Source organism: Ambystoma mexicanum, chromosome 2q (assembly GCF_040938575.1).
Source record: "Ambystoma mexicanum isolate Mex_15411 chromosome 2q, UKY_AmexF1_1, whole genome shotgun sequence".
NCBI lineage: Eukaryota > Metazoa > Chordata > Amphibia > Caudata > Ambystomatidae > Ambystoma > Ambystoma mexicanum.
This window is the reverse complement of record NC_090924.1, coordinates 242,507,272-242,521,695: the sequence shown is the minus strand read 5'-3', so window position 1 is coordinate 242,521,695 and position 14,424 is coordinate 242,507,272. Positions and strand designations below refer to the sequence as shown.

Here is a 14,424-nt window from a genome sequence, read left to right as displayed (position 1 = left end):
TTTTAAAACATTTTATTTTAAACCAACGGAAAGTGTGGCATCGTTAGTGGTGAATAAGCTTTGGACAAGCCTAATCCAAGCCACTGGTCTTGACTTAGAATTCAGATTTTCAACACATTTGTTCCAGAAAGTCAGAATTCTATTAAAGAGACTGAGGTGAAGGATTATCCCACCCTATCAATCGTAATAACAATAATGGAATGTAAAAAATAATGGAATGATTACATGTTTTCCTGCAATTATTTAAATTGTTTATGATGAAAACATTAAAGTGTTATAGATTTGTTAAATGCACAAAAGGATAGATAGAAATTGTGGTTCATTTTATGATTGTCCCACCCTCTTTGGACTTACAGTCACCAGTTACTTTATGTTTCTATTAGGTGCGGTGGCGGACACCAAACAATCCGGAAATTGATGACATATCTGCATGGAATGGATGGAATTGCAAAGTTCACTGTACAGATTCTCGTCTAAGCAAAGACAGAGGAGGTGCAGTTGAGGGACAGTGTGGTTTAGGGATAAGGACTATGCTGATTGGTTCATGTTATCATGTGGTCAGTTTGGAGTTCCAATAAGAACAGAACTACCAAAGACTCAAAATAATGGTTGCATACTTGCCAACCCTACCGATTTAGGCGGTAGGATATCGCTTTTTAAGCAGTCCTACCGCCTACCGATCTAGTGGCAACAAATACCGATTTAAAAAAAATAAATAATTTTGGGCCTGGATTTAGCAGCCTGTTCAGCCATGGTTGCAGGGTGCGCAAGTACACAGAATCTGAGGAACGTTCTTGAGTGGAGATGTGTTCAAGCTGCTGCTTTTATAATGGTGTGCTCTTACTGGCAGCAGTTAGCGGACCAGTGCGCCAGTGCAACCTCCCCAGATTGTCAGAGGCGCCTGTGAGATCCGCTCCAGCACTTCTGGATATCATCAGCCACATGGTTCACCGTATCTCAGCTCTCCGGTGCCAGTCATCTACATGCTGGGGTGAGCCGCTGAAGCAATGGCGAGCCACTCCTCCTAATGAGTTCTGGCAGGTGTGAGCTTGCACCAGGAGCCGGGGTGGGGGGGGGCCTGCTACATACTTCCCAACCCTACCGATTTAGGCGGTTGGATACTGCTTTTTAAGCAGTCCTACCGCCTACTGATTTAGTGGCAACAAATACCGATTTTTTCAATATTTTTGAAACTTTAAGATTCCTCCATATTTTTGGTCACAGAATGTTGGCATGTATGTGGTTGTTGTAGTTTTCATGAGTTTTGTTATCATGTTTTATTGGTTTGTACATTTGCTGCTGATGTAGTAAAATGGAAAGAGAAGCATAATCCTTTTACCTTCATGTCTTTAATAGAATTATGACTTTCTGGAAGGAATGTGTTGAAAAACTGAACTGTAGTGCCTCGACAGCCAATTTCAAGAGTTAGTTCTACTTTTATTTTAGCTGCCCCGCCCCTGTCCTGTTTTTTTAATTTATTTTTAAAATCTGGTTACCCTAACTATAATGCCCTGCACAGTACGTTCCCATAATGCTCTTTGCTTTTATGCGAATTGCCAGGTTTAGGTTCTATGAAGAGATACTGTATTGTGTGAACTGGCTTGGGTCACGCAATACACGACCCTACAGTACATTTTTCCCGTTTTCAGCACTTTTGATGCGTTACAGAAATCTGCGAGACAAGGTAGTTCTACTCATTCCCACCGCATTGCAACTAGATGCCGATTGACAGCCACCCCAGTTATGAAACTCTTGCAGAACTTCAGCTTTCGGTGACCTTCAGGGAGTGTATTGAACCGAGAGAAATTAAAGACGGACTAAAGCGCTTGTTATGTCACCGACTCCGGATTTAACATCGTTAATTTCCAACGAAGCTGAAAAGTTAAACTGAAATATGTTTCTGTCGCCGAAGACCAGTACATCACATTACAGTTCTACGACAAAAATGTTGAATATTTTTATATTGTTAAGAATACAATAATCTTACTAAAATTATTCACTTTTGAATTCAAATGTACCTATTCGTTTTTAAAATCTGTGTCTTGATGGTTTTTATAGAGTGTCTCTGGAACAAGAATTGTGCCGTTGTAACATGGCCATTACATAATGCCAACCCCGAAAAGTTCTCGGTCCAAGGAGCACAACGTTGATGGTCTCTTATTTATTTCCATGGTTTGCAGACGATCAACCCACGAGTGTCCCTTTTCTGTTTCCATTGCAGGAGTCGAAGTGTGCTTGTTGGTGTTAGAGAGGCGAAGGTGCACTAATTCAGTTCTCGTGCAGCATCCTTTTTTTCTGTCGTTTGCTGAGCGGTTGCCGGTAGTGGTTTTCTGAAATTAAAGCGTTCTAGAAGTGGCCCATCTCCAGAAAGAGGTGCGGCAAGGGAAGCATGCGCTCGATCATCTACAGAATGTTTCTACTCAGGTAGACGTCCCACTTTACCAATGTTTTTGGATGAACGTTATTTAAAAATTAAAATCATGGTACACTAGTATTTCTCCAATTGAGCTAGCAACACGGGCAATATTAGTGCAAACAACTTCACGCATAACACGATTTGCCCCAACTATAAGCGCAGGTAAATTGTTTATTTTGCATTTTATAAAGTTATTCCTGGATATTGTAGGAACCAGTGGGCTAAAAGTGATTGTCTTTGGATCAAGTTATGACCCGATTTCTGAGGTGCATGCTAAAGTATGAAAATATTCTTCCATGAAAGAGGTACACCCTTCTTTAAAAGCACCATATTCTAACAAAGAAATAATATGGTGCAGGTACATAAAAGCCCCAGCTTTTGCTTGTGACTGATTTCCGGCTAGACGACAGCCTTGGTAACCACCAGGAACTGCAAGGGGATTCTTCTGGTAGAGCCATGCTTTTGCATGTCAAACAAGCATTTCCTCGGCCCAGTACTTACTTGTGAGGTCTAAAGAATCCATTCCATCTTTTTACTAACACCAATACCTGCCCTCAGATACTACAATGCTCCCACACCCAACAAAATGTTGATTTTGGTCTTTCCTGACTACCTATCCGGATAGTGGGTGGCTCAGCTCCCTGCTACTGTCATTTCCTCTCCCTGCTGGGCTTGGAGGGGCACCTGTATGTTCTCTTGCCCCTGCAATCCCTGCTGTGCTTAAGGGTGCATGGGGGTTGGGGCGTTCGTCTCCGAGGCCCTTTTGCTGAGCAGGGGCCCTAGTTGAAAGTAATGCAGTCTTGGTAGTCCTGCTGGACGGTCCAGCCGGGGTAGCCCCTGTGTGCATCTTGCCTGAGAAGGAGACTCTCTTTGAGCACGGGTGGCGGTTAGTGGGGGCTGTGGGTGGGGCCCTCGGCTTCTGTTCTAGGGTATGGTGGGAGGAGCTGCCTGCTCCCTCATTGGCACTTACTGTTCTAGGTAGCCCCGGTTCCCGTCTCTGACAATGTTTCTTGTTGCACAAAGACGGGTGGTGCTCCAGTGTGCGTGTCCGCCGCTACAGGCGGTCGCAGCGTTTCTTACACCTTGCGGGGGTGCCAGTAATATTTTAATAAAAACAGCGCTCTGCATAATGGCGGAGTTTCTGGGGCTGTTTTTGTACAACAGCTTCCTTACTACGGCTGCATCGCCAAGACACGTGGATTGTCCAGGTGCATGGAAGTGCGGCCAGGACATGTGCGGGCCTAATTGGTAATTGAGTGTGCCTGCTTAACCCTTGCAGATTTATAAGTAAGGGGCTATGCTGGTTTTTTTTGGCTTGTGCTCTTTTCCTGTGCTGGTTCTCTGCTCTTGAGGTGGTTCTACTGCAGTTTTGTTCGTCTCTGTTGCTGACTTTCTGGAGTCTTGCTGTTGGTTAGCTGAAGTTCTTCTGCTGTCCTGTTAAAGCTGGCTGACATGGCTCAAACAACGGTGTAAACTGAAGCATGTTGGCGTGGAGGGCTACACGGCAAGCTCTCAGCGGCTTTCTTCCTCCAATAGTAAGAGGGCTCATGCACTGTCAGATAAACTGTTGGTCTTCATTTGCCAGAAGGCCCTCAGGAGGGAGGCAATCCAGGCCTCTTGTGCCATCGTTGGCTGCTTCTTCTGACAGGGTGGAGTCCTTGTCGTCCCCTGAGGTTCTTGACAATGCTGATGATCCTAAAGGGAAGTATCTGGACAAAGAGGCGCTGGCTGAGAATCCATGAGGTTACATCAACCACCCACTCTGGCTGATGTTGCATCTGGATCCAGGCCTCCTCTGCGCCAGTTTAAACATCCGATCAGGGTGGGACTGCTGTTGCTTCCTGAAAGAATGGCAGGAGCCTGAAAAGGTGTTGATTCCTGAATTAATGGCCACGCTTTATCCCTTAAATGGAGAGGAGGACATGCTTCTGCGGGGCCGCAGGTGAATGCTATTCTGTCGAGCTTGCTGGGTCGCTCATCAATGGCAGCTGATGAGGCGGCCTTCTGGGATCTTGTGGACAAAAATGTGGATTTAACTTATGCAGGGGCGCACATGGCCTTTCGGGCTGTGACATACGCCTCATACACGGCTGAGACTGCTTTGGGTGGTTTTCAGAAATTGGCTGAGCTTGTGGAGAATTGGCTGCACTGCGCTCCCCTGTTGCAAGCTGTGCAGTTGTAGGTGGATCTCCTGTCGGATTTGGCCTGTGATGGTTTTCGTGCTGTGGCAGTCCCCATGGGAACTGCATTGTCGGGCCACCGTCACTTGTACCTCCGAGACTAGCATTCGGATGACCATCCGAAGGCTGTGGCTTTGAAAATTCCATTTGAAGACAAGTTGTTTGATGCCCTAGAGAACAGGTTGCATTGTGTGTTAAATTCAGATAGGCACGCTGACAGGCTACATCGTCTCTCTGAGGTCAAGCACGGAGCTGGGGCTTCTGGCAGGTGTAAGAAGTTTCGGAGTCATGCTGTGTCCAGGACGAGTGATCAGTAGCCCCTGGGTGGAAGTCGGTTTAAAGGGCCACAGAAGTCTGGCAAACCTTTTGTTCTGGCCTCTTCACAGTAGTCCTGACACCAAATGTGTTGGGGCCAAGCTCCACTCATTCTGGCTGGCTTGGAGGGTCGTATGTTCGATCTGTGGGTGAACATTATTGTTCAGTGGAGATACCAGATCGAGTTGGTCTTGCCTCTGCCGTGCTCAGGAGCATTGGCGAGACTGCTTCCCAAGAGAGTAGATTGTGCTCTGGCTGAGACCCAGAGTGTCCTGGAATGTTTGGAGAAGGGGGCGATCCAGGAAGGTTAGGGCCATGGTGTTCTACTCTTATATTTGTGGTGCTCAAACCCAGTGGCTGGTCATGGACCTCAAGAGGTTGAACAAGAATCAGCATTTCGAGATAGTCTGCAGAGGTTCACCCTATTGATCAAGGAGTGGACTTTTTGGCATCCCTGGATCTCCAGGACGCGTACTTTCACGTGCCCATTCGGAGGTCGCATTGGCAGTTTCTGCAATTTCTCTTCCTCTGCATGCATTTCAGTTCTGGGTCCTTCCTTTCAGCCTGAAGATGGCTTCCAGGGTATTTACGAAGGTGTTGGTTCCAGTGGTGGCACTCCTTCATGCCAAGGGGATACAGGTGCCTCTGTACCTGGACGCCTGGCTAATTAAGGCTTCTTCTAGGGGGGTTGTTGGCAGAGCATGAATGTAGCAGTCGTCTGGAGTGTTGAAATCACTGGGGTTCCTGATAAATTGGGACAAATCTTGTTTGTAACCTTCACAGGATCTGCAGTGTACAGGGGCCAGCTTCTAGAGTGCACATCAGCGAGTTCTACTGCTGATGGACTGGGCAGTCCGCCTGAAGCGTCTCTTGGGGTTTCTGCTGGGCTTGGATTGGGTTACGACCAGGGAAGTTCTCAGAATACAAGGTCACATGGATGGCAGCGTGCATCTTTGTGGTTCTCTGGGCACAGCTTTACATGCGTCCGCTGGTATCACACTTACACCGCTCTTAGAGGTTGGATACCAAAATGTACGCACAACAAATTACCATTCTCCCAGATTGGAAGGTTCAACTTCTGTGGTGGATGGATTGGGGCAATTTGTTGCAGTGTGTTCCCATGGCTCACCCCTTACCGAACATTGTTCTACCCACTCCAGTGGGCAGTGTTTGGGGATCCGAGTGCTGAGGGGCTTTGGACGCTGATGCAGGCTTCACATTCATCCAATTGGAGGGAGTCAATTTTCCATTTTTGGCACACAACTGCACATCCAAGAAATTGATTAGTTCTTTGCTCAGAGAGTGGCTAAATCTCAGTTTTCTTTTCCTGGTATTGAACCAATTCAGGAACTCATCGAACTCTGTTTGATTGCCATTGAATATAATACATTTATCGTTGATATATCTGGTCTAGAGTGAAATGCATTGTTTAAAAGGGTAAGTTAGTAGGTCCATGAATGTGAGTATCCTTGAAGTTTGCCACATACAGATTGGCAAACGATAGTGCAGATGTGGCACACATGGCAGTCCCTGAGCATTGTTGTTAAAAGACTGCTTTGTACAGAATACATTCTTGGTCAAAGTGATTTCTTTAAGTTGGAGAATAAATAACTGTGGAATTTCAATCTGAGGTATTGGCTCATGTTCCAAAACCATATTAATGATCATTAGTGTCTCCATCTGAGGTATACTTGTATATAGGGATTCTATATCGAGTGGGGCCAATATCTGTGTATCCGGATCAAATCGCAGCGCTTTGACCGTATTCAATAGTCCTGTGTAGTCTTTTAGATATGAATGCGTTTTAGGCACCTTAGGTTTAAGAAGGAAGTCAATGAATTGGAAGAGTGGCTCCAGTATGGAATTAATACGAGCCACAATTGGGCGACCCGACCAGGTGAAGGGGATATCCCTTTGTGCAACTTTGGTAGGGCATAGAAGACTTGAATTTGTGCAAAATTGGGGCATAATAATTCTGCTTCTTTTGGTCTGATATATCCTTCGCTTACTGCTTCCTCCACTACCCCAGCTATTGTTTGTCGACGGGTTGTGTGAATTAATCAACTTGGAAGACCCACAGCTGCTGCCATCAGAAAGATCAAGGACATAAGTAAAGGGACAAAAGGGAGCAATTGAGGGTATGACCTAGTTTAAAATTACTAATCCACAAATTGGGCAAGAACCCCTACACTCGAATTATGTGCAACCTTGCATGCAAGCATTCGAGAGGGGTGATGATCCGCATCCCATTCCAAACGGGGATGAAAGAGGAGAACAGGAAAGTTGCTTTCTATCCCTGCCTGTACTCCGATTTCCCTGATGGGCAGTGATGTGCCGCCTGTCTAGAAGTGGATAGGTTAAGAAATCTGCAAAAGTTAGGTCAGCATGATTTGTGGTGCCACCATTTGTACAACACCAATTCACCTCATATCACCCTCACTCCCACATCGTGTACTAAAAAAATCATGTGGGACCCAGCAAACTATCTTTGGTTTCTTGAACAGCACTGCCACAGCAAACTTAGATTTAAAACAACACAAACATATGAATTCTTATCATTTAAACGTTTGGGTTTCTTTTAAATCGCTTTTTTCTCATTGATCTGTTTAAAAAGAAAAAGCACTAAGCCAGTCAACATAAGAAACATACGCTTTGGGTTTCTGCTCCTAACTTTGCCCTCTCTGTAAGAGAAAAATACACTTTTTTTTCAGAACCCAGGCAATTTATCAATTTGTAATTAATTAGTACAAAGGAAGAAAATATTCTTAAACTGTAGGTGAAAAAAGGTAGTGCTATAAAGTGAGATGATTAGTTCAACAGTATCCGCGACACGTGCTTAAGTCACTTCCACCAGTTTGTGGGTGAACCGTTCTTTAAAACATAAGCAAACCTATATTTCTTGAATTGATCATCATATAGCACTGACGTTTATCATAGTTAATTTTAAAAGGAAAGATTGTTAGATTCCTATGTCATAGCCAATGCCTCTTTGTCAGTACGTAATCCTTCACCCTGATTTAGAGGGATGAAAATATTGCAAAAAATGAGCTGGAGATTGTGTTTATTTTTTAATGTGTGCATTTAAACTCTGCCTTTGGATCCTTCTGTCTTTAAGATCCACTCGTTTCCTTCCAAATATTTTAACCGCATTAGCAATAAACCAGTTATTTCCCTGCATTGTGTTTAAGGGTACAGAAATATGCTTCAGGGTTGTGTCCAGCATTTCTCTTCAGCACAATGTTGAGCTTTGGGTGTTACAGTGCAATATTTTATACTATTGTTATCAAATTGTCATCAACATAGACCAATTCTTGATATAGTGCTCAAAGGATTCCACTGCTGAGTTCCATTACACATCTTGGTTCCTCCCACTTTTGTCAGAGCAGCTGCTGTAAAGTGGTGGTTGTAGAAGTATGTCACCATTTTCTAAACATTATCCTTCATCTCTGAAGTCTTGGCTTGAAGGTGCATCAAATGAGTAAAGCAACTGTATATTATTAGCTTTGGATACTTTATTCTCTTACATATCTTGAATGTAGCCTCGTCTGTGACCAATTTGCAAGCTAGATACATTTATTTTTGTTATAGCGTATACTGCTGCCTGTTGTATGACCATTCCATCCGCATACAAAGGCTCCACGATACACTTGGTATCTCGGAACAGGTACTGGTTTGGCTGTCTTCTTTCCTCACTAACCACTCTTCGAAATTCATCCTTGACCCCTTCTCCTCTCCTTCTTCCATCTCCACCTCTGGTGGCCGCCAGGGCTCTATACTACCCCCGTCGCTTAATCTCTACCTTGCATGCCTCCTCTCCTCTTTCTCCTCCAACTTCGTGTTACAGAGACATCACACAGCTCTTCTTCAGACTCCCTGCTGACCCTCTTGCACCCTCCCTGACTGCCTTCTGCCATCCAGTCTTGGTGCGCCTCCAATGATCTCTGCCTCAACGCCTGTAAAACTGATATCCTTCCCATTGGGACCCCTGCCCCCTCCTTCTTCCCTTCACTCTAGCCTTCCTCCTTGGGCTCTCCCTCTGCGCCTTCAACTGAAGCCAGAAACCTTTGAGTCATCTTCGACTCCTCTTTCCTTCCTGCCTCACACTCAGAACATTGCCAAGAAGTCCAACTATCAGCGCTTCCTTCTCAAAGGAATTCTACCTTTTCTCACTTTTCCTCAGAGGCTCAATGTAACTCAAGCCAGTCGTTCTCTCTAGACTTGACTACTGTAACAGCCTCCTCCTGACCCTTCCTTTTTCCACCCCTCCAGCTTATCCAGAATAGGGCAGCAAGACTTATCCTTGGCCTCAAGTCCAGGGACCGCATCGCTCCTGCACTAAAAATTCTTCACTGGCTCCCGGTTGCTGTATGGATTAAATTCAAATCTCTCTGCATCATCCTCAAGGCTGCCTGGGCCCCAATCTTCAACTCTATCTCACCAAATACTCTCCCTCTAGACCACTTTGCTCCTCTGGCACCAACTATTTGTGCGTAAAGTCTTCTGCGGGCTCCCTCCTTTGGAATAGCTGCCCCTAGAGCAGGATCTTCTCAAATTCCGGAAACCACTTAAGACTTTCCTCTTTTTCTCCTTCTGCCCTTCTTCTCTCCTCTGCTAATCTCACAGTTGCTGAATCAGTGTCCTTGGCCCTTATGCATCTTCAGGGCCTTTACCTCCCACACCAATGCTTCCCAGCTCCTGTCATTCCACAGCACTTTGCATCTGCATTCCCTTAGCTCTAGAGACTCGCACTTACACCTCTCACGGCCCAGGCCGTGTAGCACTCAACATTTAAGTACTTCGTCCATGGCTCACCCACTGGCTTGGCCTCCCCAGCACTTACCCCTCTTCACTTGCACTTTGCATAGTAGGTTCGTCCCCCTCCCCTTAAATATTGTGTTGTAATTGTTGTGATGTACTTCCCACTCTCCCTCCCTCCCTGACCTGAGGGTGCTTTGAAACAGTATATTCTTATTGTATAAGTGCCGTACAAGCAAACAATAAATAAATATTGTAAGTATTCTGCTGTGTGCATTCCCATTCTTTCTTTAGTGCATACAATCATTGTGGAACTTGCTACACCCATGAAAACTTGTGTTAACTGTATACAAATATAGGTGTATCCAACCCGAAAAAGAAACAATTATATGGAGAAAAACTTGTACTGGAGAACACCCTGCTGTTGCTTGGCGGGTGTCACGTATGTATCTTCAAACATCCAGACCAATTATTTAAAAGTGTCTACAGACAGTTGAGGTTATTGGAGAGGGAACACATGCTCTGTATAAAGTTGAAACAATTGTCATATGTCAAAACTGTGCAAATTAACAGTGCTGAATCATATGGTTTTAATTCTCATGTACTAAAAAAGGGGAAAACAAAATGGTTTGACTTAACAATACAATATTTCAAGAGATGTCTCTGAAGAAATAAACTCAACCAGTGCAGTAAACAAATAAAATCATAATACATTTCAATGTAGTCCTCAAATCAACATCAAAAACATAGATCAAATATGTAACGAAAAATAAGGAATTAGTCAGTTGGAAGACTTGGTTCAATTCCCAGTTGTACACCTAAAGTAAGAAGTGTTATGGAATTTTTCCTGTGCTACCAAGTGTCTATTACTTGCTTGGTGTAAAACAGAGAGTTCTGATATCAGATAATGTCCTTAGGCTAAGTTGGGCCTATATCCGGGTCTTCAGGTAAAATAAATCTTTGACTTGTGTTAACTGTACTTGATACAATGTTTGCACACTGCTTGGTTTCTTGTTAATGCACTTAAGCAATCAACCTACAATATCCGCTCTGTTGTGCCGCCTCTATTGTGGTATTAATGACTGAACCATATTAATGAAGTGTGGGTTCTCAATCATGCTGAAATAAGAGTTGGGAGTATTTTTTCAAAATGTTCTCTTTATATATTTTATTTGAATTTTTGTTCAGCGCTGGCCCTACGCAGATGGCCTCAGAGTGCCTTACAAGGTTCAGAGGTGGGACCGACGTTACAAGGTTTTCAGGATAGGATATGTCCGTGGTAGCAGGAGAAATTGGGGTGGGGTTATGTGTGGGGAAACTGGTATGTTTTGAGGCTCTTTCTGAAAGTGGTGATGGAGTGAGCAGTGCAGATGTGAAGAGGTTGAGGGTTCCAGGCCCTGGGTGCCAAGTGGGTAAAGGTTTGCCTTTCTGTTAGTTTGTAGAGTAGAATGTGAACGAGATGCTGGCTTGCTTGTCTTGTGTTTTGATGGGTTTGAGCTTGTCATGAAGATACAGTGGGGTTTTGTGGTGGATGACTTTGAAAACAGTACTTGGTCTTTTGAAGACCATTTGTTAGTGTATAGGGAGCCAGTAGATCAGGGCGAGAGCTCGGTGATGTTTGAATGTTTTGGTAGGTGGAATGTTTTGGTAGATGGAGGATCAATCTGGCTACTGCATTTTGTATGGCTTGCAAGGGTTCTGCTGGGGAGTCTTGTGAAGAGAATTTTTTTTAGTGCAGCTTAGACTGCGGTGCAGAAGTCATCAGGAGGAAGGCTGTGTCTGAGGTTTCAAAGGAGATGTAGTTGTAGATTGCATGTTTTGGTGACAGCAGCTATATGGTGTGTGAAGCAAAGGAGGGGGGTTGATGTGATGGTGAAGCCAAGAGATTTGGCATGTGTGGAGGGGGATATGTGTAGGTTATAATGGGGGCTAGCAGGGAACAAAGAATGGAAAAGGTGATGGCAAGAGCCCTTGGCTTAGTAGACCATATGGCACGGGTAGTATAGCTCAATGGCAATGCGCCCGTCTTAGAAGTAAGGCCACGCAGAGCAACACAGATTTTAATCCGGGTCCACGTTTAGAAACCTCTTTGGTATTAAGCGCGTTATAAAAAAGTAATGCTAATAGATTATATGATCTGGACGCCGTAAGGAAACGGCTTAAATTCTGAAAGTAAGGAGGAAGTACTTCAGCAGTTAATGGTTCTAAACCAAAAGCAAATCCTCGTTTGAAAGATAAACAGCTGCAGGATCACAAGATGCTGGATGGAGGACTGCAAGGACCCCTCTCCCTATCTCTCTCAGATGTCCTCAAGAATACACTAACTCTTGAAGACAGTTCAAGGGGTTTTATTTGAGATCTTGAAAAGGGGCTTGGAAAGGGCCATCTTTCTCTCGCTCCCTCTCGTGCTTCCCTTCTGTTCATCTGATGTTCTCCCACTCTACCACTACTCTCCCCATTGTTATTACTACTACCCTCTCCTTTCCACCTACCACTCTACACTCCATCCACACCTTCTTCCTTAGTCTCTCTCTCTCTCCCCCAAAGGTGCTGTGAACCGTGGCTCTGGTCCCAACTGAGTGACACCACGTTGGAGTTGCTGAAGCGAGGACAACAGCCTGGTGACAGAGAGCAAGATTAGGTGGACCGCCGTACAACTGCTGTAGGTGGCTTTACATTCATAGCATGGATGGTGCAACCCCCACTGTGATGCAGATGTGACATAAATGTTCCATGCGACAAGCAGCCTAGATGAGATGAAGGTTTGAGACCCTTTGCAGCACAGGAAATTATATTGCAGGATTTGTGCAGCCCTCGTTGACAGCCCTAGCAACAATTGTGGGGTGATCTTCTCTGCGGGGGTCCTATGTTTCATCCGGGGGAGTGAAACTGGTTTCTCGAGTGAGCTCACTGTAGGTGGCACTGCTTTGACTGATCCATTGGCAGAAAGGAAGGGAACAGGCCGAGGAGATGTCAGGGTGACCCCATGCAGAGGACATGCCAACGGCATATGTGGCACAGAAAATTCTGCAACCTTCTTGCTACTAGGCCACCTGGTGAGTGTGTCGTGCATTGTGCAGTGTCTCTGTGCATTGCAGTTTCCCTGTCTCTCTCTCTCTCTCCCTTTCCATATCTCTGCTGTCTACCTCCATGGTGCTCTCCTATTTACTCTAACTGCTACTCTATCACCTATCTTTCCTCTCCCTTGCAGCGTGGAAGGAGAAAGTAAAAAACAAAATTCTCCTGGTCTCCAATCCAGGCCTGCCACCTACGTCAATGCTTCTTCCAGGCAGGCTGTCGAAGACATCCTCTGTGTCATTCCCTCTCCAGACATGTGGACTTGCACATGGGTCTCTGTCCTCTCCTCCTTCTCTTCGACGTCCAGTAATGGTGACACCAGATGGGAGGGACTCCTGGCATGCATCTCATCCTCTAGGTGCATCATTAATGTCAATCAGAATGGCACTGTCATGGCCCAGGGCTCTCGGCCCAGCCTCCTCCTTCTTCTTGTTAGGCGTCTTCCTTCTCTCAACTTCCTCCCTTCTCCTACCACTCCTCCGTCTGCCACATCTTTTGCCCCTTCTCCACCACCGACAGGCGTACCACATCCCTGTACCCCTCCTCAGAAGACCTTCAAATGTGGCAACCAGCTTCACCTAGCTACACTCACCATTCGCTCTGCTGTTAAACACTCCTCTGAAGACTTTGACGTTCTCACTCTCACTGAGACATGGTTCACTGCCAGCTCTGTCACTGCTTTTGACGCACTCCTCCATGAGGGCTACAAGATCCTCTCTAAGCCTAGGCCTAACCGGTCTCGAAGCATTGTGGCCTTGATCTTCCCTGAATGGGTCTCTGCTTCTATCATTCCCACTCAGACCTACTCTTCATTCAAATGCCTTATTTGCAGACTTGGTGTCTCTCCAACCTTCTTCTTGACTCTCACCGCCATCTACAGGACCCATGGTCTGGTCTCCCTCTTCCTCTCGGAGTGGTCTGACCTCGCCTCTTCTCTTGTTGCCTCCATATCCAAGCTTATCCTCCTCAGAGACTTCAATATTCACCTGGACTCTCCTGATTCCGCCACTGGACTCTTCCCCAGCTCTGTGACTTTATTTCCCTCACCATTCATCCCTCCGGTCTGACGCACTCAGCCAGACATACCTTGGATGCTCTCATCTCAGCAGACATCCCCATGTCCAACCCTCTCACTACACCTCTCTCCTGGTTTGACCATGCTCTTCTGTCCTCTCACCTGGATCTCTTGGGTCCCCCGGGTGAGCCTCTGTCTGCACTGCCAGTCTCCTTCTCTGTCATTCAACCGATGAAGCGAGTGTCAGTTGCTGCTTTTGCCGCAACTTTCATTCCCCCTCCTACTCCTGCCGCAGACTCCCACAGTGACTCGGCCCTTGCTAATCTTCACCTCCCTGGACATCCTTGCCCCTGTCGTGAGAATCCACATGAAGTCTGCCTACAAGCGCAACACCTGGTATGACTCCAATCTAGCCTCTCTGAAATGCAAGTGCAAAGCTGCTGAGCAGAAGTGGCGGCATCAGGCACATCCTCTGACAGACTGTCCGGCTCCAAAGGCGATACAGACTCCATTCGTCAGGGCCCATTTCCAAGCCTGCATCTCTGGGGCCTCAAACAACACAGGCAAACTGTTTAAAATCTCAAAGGAACTCACCAATTCTTCTGCAGTCTCCCCTTCTCTACTGCCATCCCTTACCTTCTGTACTTCACTGGCCTCCCACTTCT

At 45.7% G+C, this 14,424-nt stretch overlaps 1 long non-coding RNA gene across 1 annotated transcript in view; it reads left to right on the top strand.

Annotated features, from left to right (window-relative positions):
* Positions 1-2,205: 2,205 nt before the first annotated feature.
* Positions 2,206-14,424, top strand: part of LOC138569327 (uncharacterized) — a 41,999-nt gene continuing 29,780 nt past the window's right edge. The window contains exons 1-2 of the long non-coding RNA XR_011303212.1: positions 2,206-2,424; positions 12,214-12,328. This is a non-coding gene — a long non-coding RNA (uncharacterized lncRNA). The remainder of the gene's footprint in view (positions 2,425-12,213; positions 12,329-14,424) is intronic.